This window comes from Sciurus carolinensis, chromosome 13, assembly GCF_902686445.1.
Source record: "Sciurus carolinensis chromosome 13, mSciCar1.2, whole genome shotgun sequence".
NCBI lineage: Eukaryota > Metazoa > Chordata > Mammalia > Rodentia > Sciuridae > Sciurus > Sciurus carolinensis.
The window spans coordinates 94,116,789-94,122,788 of NC_062225.1; positions in this window are offsets into that span (position 1 = coordinate 94,116,789).

Below are 6,000 nucleotides of genomic sequence, written 5' to 3' on the forward strand. Positions count from 1 at the left end.
GGGGCACTGACACCCACGTGAGCAGCCAGAGTAGAGCGCACGGCTGGTGCTGGTGGGATGCAGTGTCCTAGCTGGGACACGGAATGTCCCCAAGGCCCGTGGGTGGCAGACTGGGTCCCCCGCTGGGGGCGTGTCCTTCAAGCTTGTATCTTACCCCTCCCCCGCCTCCCTCCTCTTCCTTGACACCCTGAGGGGAGCAGCTCTGGTCCACCAGCGGCTCCCAACCACGAAGCTCTACCACCAAAGGTCACAGCTATGGGGCCAGGTGGCCCTGAACCGAAACCTCTGAAGCTGAGCCAAAATAAGCCCTTCATCCTTCAAGACGTGTCCTGGACGCTTCTGCACAGTGATGGGAAGGCGACTGGCCTAAGGAGCAACGGGAAGCTGCTGGCATTCGTGGCTGGTTGTGAACGCGTGGCCACTGGAAGAGTTTGCGGTTTCCCGCAGTTACACGTGCACATCTCAGAGGACCCAGCAACCCGTCCCTGAGCCTCTGCCCTGAGGAAAGACCTGCTGTGATCACACAGAATGTGTGTGTGCAGGCATGCGAAGAGTACATTTAGGATAACAAGCCACCCAAACGCCCTGTGGTCAGCAGAGAGGCGCACGCCCAGGCTTCTGACGGGACTGCACTCTGGAGCCACCAACGTGAGCTCCCCACCGCAGGGCTGCTTGGAGGAGGAAGCCTATGGCTACAGAGGACAGCGTGGGCAGTTCTGAGTGGGGCTGCTCTGCACCTTGCACCTCAGGGCCCTGTGAGTGCCATGGCTTCAGGTGGGCAGCCTCTTGGCCAGAGCTCCCTAGAAACCCACAGCTAGGACACCCACTGTCAGGAGACCATTCTGGGAGAGGTAATATGCATTTTAATAAGCCCTCCACATGATTCCCAAGCGGGAGGGACACTGGTGTGTAGGAGGGGACCCAGGTGTGGAGGAGGCAGGGTGGACATGGCCCTTCCTGTCCCCGCGGGGCTCTGGCCCTCCCTGCAGGACTGTCAGCCCTTCCTGGCCTCCCCCCACGGGCCTGGGGCAGCCTGAGAACAAGGGGCTTACAGATAGAGCCCCCGCGCAACCTGGGAAGCTCTGCTGTTTCACAGATGGAGAGGTGGGTGTTAGGAGGGAGCTGGCTTGCTCAGGTCACAGCACCAAGTCAGCCGGGCGCTGGAGGAGGCGGAGGGAGACGGATCTGTGGGCGTCTCTGAGTCTGCGCGTGTTTCCCTAGGTGGATGGCAGGGCTCTCTCCCCCTTTCCCTCCCTCCTTTCCCTTTACAGTCCTCAGCAGGGAAACGCTAATTGCCGCTGAGCTGCATGATTGGATCTCTGGCTGAACTCCTCGGCACACTGTGGGAAAGCTTAACTTCCATTCTCATCAACGTCAAATGTAATTGAGGGCAGAAGATGCCACCTTGTTTTGTCTACCGTTCCTTCAAGAATAATTACAATAATAAAGATATTTTTATACTTGCTAAATTTCAGAAAATACTTTTTCTTTTAATAAAATTATCTGAAGTCAGTAACCTTAATACTAAAGGTTTATGCTTTTTGTTATGAGCATGAAAATTAACTTTTAAAGATCTCCTGAAGGCAAACACATTCCTGAAACTTATAATTGTTCCCATAGACCCAGCCAAAATTCTTTCAGGCCACGTGAGCTGAAACAGGCCTCTGTGCGTGAAACCTCAAGCTACACAGGGTCTCCATCTGCTCTGCCGAGCCTTTCTGCTCTCAGAAGGAGCCCGGGTATCCAAATGTTCCTTCATCTACGGCTGGGAACTGTGGAGCACAGACTCACCACAGCAGACTTGGCTTCTGTTCCCAGCCAAGCGTGGTCAGAACCTTGTTTTCCTATCCTCTTCTGAGTTACCGAGAATGCCTTGGAGTTCAGGACCCACTCATTTGTGTGAGTTCCATCAACATGGTGGAGCTGGTTCACGGGGATGAGTGTGGTGTCTCCTCCTGGCTCCTGCCCCCGCAGTGTGACAGGTGCTTTTCGCTCATGCTGGGCTGAGTGTGGGAGTCCAGGCCAGGGCCCCTGGTTTTGTCCTAGCTCTACCCCAAACCATTCCAGCCAGAAGCGTCCATGGAAGTTCTTCAGGCTGAATTGGAAGAGTGATAGTGGAGATTTGGTCTTCAAGAATGAAGAGAAGCAGGATTAACTGATGTTTGGACTAATGCCAAGCACCGCTTCCCCCTCTTGGGTATTTAAGTTGTCATGAGTATTAAGGCAAAGTTATGGTTTTCCATGTGTGTGTCTGTAAAGCCTGCGGCCAGCATGGCTGTGTTGGGGAAGACTGCGTATTTGTAGGTTTTCCACATTTCCATGCAGTGGTGCCTGTCAGTTCTAACAGATGGGGAAGTTAAGATGTATGAAGTAAGCATTTGAGCAGCTGCCAAATAGAGCCAAGCACTGTAGCAAAATGCCAACTTATGAACTGATATGCAACACTAAGAATATTTAAATAGCACCAGGAAGAGTGTGAAGGGGAACAGCTAAACAAAACAGATCAGACCCACACAGAAAACTAATAAAATAGTCATGTGAACCCTAACTCTGCCAGTGATGACACTATATTAGAGGTTCAGGTACAACTGGAGGGAGATGGAGGGAGTGAAAGAGGAAGAGCCATCCACTGCAATGCCTTTTCCAAGAGTCACACTTCAAAATACAAGACGCACAAACGTTGAAGGAAAATGACTGGACAAGGTTATACCATGCGAACATGGAACATGGAAGGTTGGAGTGGTGGCTGGGCCTGGTGGCACACGCCTGTGATCCTAGCGGCTCAGGAGGCTGAGACAGGAGGATCGTGAGGTCAAAGCCAGCCTCAGAAAAATTGAGGCTGGCAAAGCAACTCGGTGAGACCCTGTCTCAAAACAGTACAAAATAGGGCTGGGGATGTGGTTCATTGGTCAAGTGCCCCTGGGATCAATCCACGGTACAAAAAAAAAGAAAGAAAGTTGGAGCGGCTACTTTCACACCACATAAATATTACCAGGGATGAAGAGGGACGTTTCATAATGGTAAAATTAAAAATTTATCAGAAAAGCACCATTATCACCAAAGCACCATTATAAGTACATAGTACAAATGTTAGAGTTGCAGAGAAGAGAAGGCTTCTTACAAAACTGGAGGCTTTAAAACTCCTTTTTCAGGAACGATGGAAAGGGGTAGTTTCCATGATCTCCTGGATGCCTGCAGAACCCCACACCCAACAATGGCCCACATTGTAGCTCTCAAGAGCATCTGCGGTGTTGCCAAGGTTGGGTGTCTTCCATGGAGGAGGACAGGCAGGGTGTGGGCTGGGAGCTGAGCAGAAGCACCTGCAGGCCACTTCTCCTGGTCAGCGATGAGAATCTGATGGGCCCTCTTGTCCTGGACAGAGGCCCTGCTCCTGAGCTGGGGCGGGCTGGATCCGTCTGGAGCAGAGGTAGCATGCCCTCGCAGGGGCAGCGCAGGGGGTGCTGCTCACATGTGCTGCTGATGCTTTCTCCCCTTGGTGGATGTGAACCAGTGAAGGACCAGGGTCACTCAGCTGCCAAGCGCAGACTTGCCGTCCAGCAAAAAGTCCTTGCTACGTGAGTGTGGTGTCTCCAGGGCAGAGGTGGGAGGGAGGAGTTTGCTCTTAGTCCCCAGGAAGATGTGCACCTGTTTCGAGGCCTCACTCCCCAAGAATTGATGTGCTCTGGGGTCTGAGAGTTCGTGCTGGGAAAGTTAAAGATCTGGCAGTCTTGGTCACTCCTCCAATGGTGGCTCCACATTAGACCCTGTGACTGTGTTCCTCAGACTGGAGTGGAACGTTTTAAATCAGTGTTTGAATTTATTGTGCTTTGTAATCATCTGGGATCTTTAAAAAGTGCATTTCTGCTTTGGGGGCATGGAGCAGGGCTGAGATTCTGTTCTCAGGAGCTGGCAGGAAAGGTCCCTGCCAATCACAGGCAGAGTAAGGAGGTGGTAGATAATGGGGGGACACTGCGGCTCTGTTGGGCCCCACGGTGGGCTAGGAACCCTGCTAAGGGCTTCACACATGTCATGGCATAAGGCTTCTGCAAGCCTACAGGACAGACCCTTTTTCTCCCTGATTGCACACGAGGAATGTGTGTCCGGAATCCACAGGGCTTGGTGGGAGCCCAGGGTCTGCTGCAGGCTGCTGGGTAAGATTCCCGGGCTCCTTGCCCATTTTGCACTTAGGATGCTTCCCTGCCCACGGCCAGTCTGGCCCAGGCTTAGCCACAGCCTGTTGAGGGGTTTGGTGTTTGAGCCAACGTACTGAGCCCTGATCCAGCCTGACCCTGCCCACAAGGGCTTCCAGTGAGCATGTGTCCCCAGAACCTCACACAGCGATGGCAACCCACAGCACTGACTGCCCGGGACAGGAGTGCTTATCCTGGGAAACTGGCAACCACCGAGCACCAGAGCTTTACCCAGAGAGCTTTGTGAACACCAGGTCCCCGTGTGCAGGTCCTCCTCGGGGAGGTCTTGGGCTCTCCCCCTGACCCCCAACAGGGCCAGCATCCACGGTGGGTGAGGGATGTGGTTCAGATGTGGTTTGTCCCCAGGATTCATGTCCTGGAAACCTGGTCCCCAGTGTAGAGGTGAAGAGAGGCGGTGGGACCTTCCAGAGTCGGGCCAGGTGGAGGTCTCAAGTAGGGCCAAGTGGCCTCAGTCTAACCTGAACAAACATGGCATCAAATATCAGCAACACCAACCTCTGAGGCCGACCAGACAGCCACTGCACACACCCCGCCACGTCCTCTGCCCCCCCATGCGCTGCCACCGCCACTGACCCACTAAGCTGTGTCCAGGTGGACAGGAACGTCAGTGGGCTGGGAGCACTGTCCGTGAATGCAGGACCCCAGGCCCCTGAGGCTTGCTGCTGCTTTTCACGGGTGGAGTGATATCAGGAGCCCAGCCCGCTCTCCCTGTTTGGGATTTTTTCACTATGGAATCTGTTCCGATGAATTCTGCTGTTTCTAAAAGTCAAGGTGTGATTTCTCACAGGCTCCCTGGGACCCAGGTGTGATTTCTCACTGGCTCCCTGTGACGTGGTGCACACGTGTGGCCTTGGACCACAGGCTTCCGGAGTTGGATTGCATGAGCGCTGTCCTGTGAACCTGGTTCCAGGGTGCCTGCCGAGCTTGCCCTGGGAGAGCCATGGCAGTGCAGAGCTTGCCTTCACCTTTCAGTTACTGGCCTAAAAAACAAAGATCTCATTGTTTTCAAGATGAGTCCTGTGTGACGATTGATTTGAACTGTCAACTTGATTGGATTAAGAGATGCCAATGATCAAGCGTCTTTTGAGGGCATGTCTAGGAGGGACTGGCATGTGGGATGGTGAACTGAAGTGGAGCCCCTCCCTAAGTGTGGGCAGCACTGCCCAACAGGATGGAAGAAAAGCTGGAAGAAAAGGAAGCAGATGCAGACGCGAGCTCGGCTCTTCTTGAACAGGTTCTTGATGGCTGCTTCGATCATCTGATATAGGACTCACTTCACTCTTCCAAAGTGGACTCTGCCTGTGATTCTCCAGGTAGTTTCCAGAAGCCTTGGTCTCAGACTAGGGTAGCACTGTTGATCCTTCTTGTTCTGGGCTTCCGCCTCTTGGACTGCGCAGCTGCTGGTTCTTCCAGCTCTCTAGCCTGCAGACCACCGTTGTGAATTATCCAACTTCTGGTCATGTGAGCCAATCTAATAAATCCCTTCTTATAATCCTACTTCCTGTTGATTCTGTTCCTGTAGAGAACTGTTACAGGGTACAGTTTAAGAACAGACTGATCATCACTGAGAACTACAAATCTGAGAGTCTTTATTAGCTGACTGACTGACTGTCTCACACAATGCCCCAAAAATGACTATTTGGAGGACATCCCTGAGCATAGGGTTACAGGGGTTTTTATACCATAAGTAAAGCATGTTAGTACATCAATCATAAGTGGCTGTTGCTATGATTCAAAACTAATAAACTAACATCATGAGATCTAAAAATCATAAGCAGAAGGGGAAGTG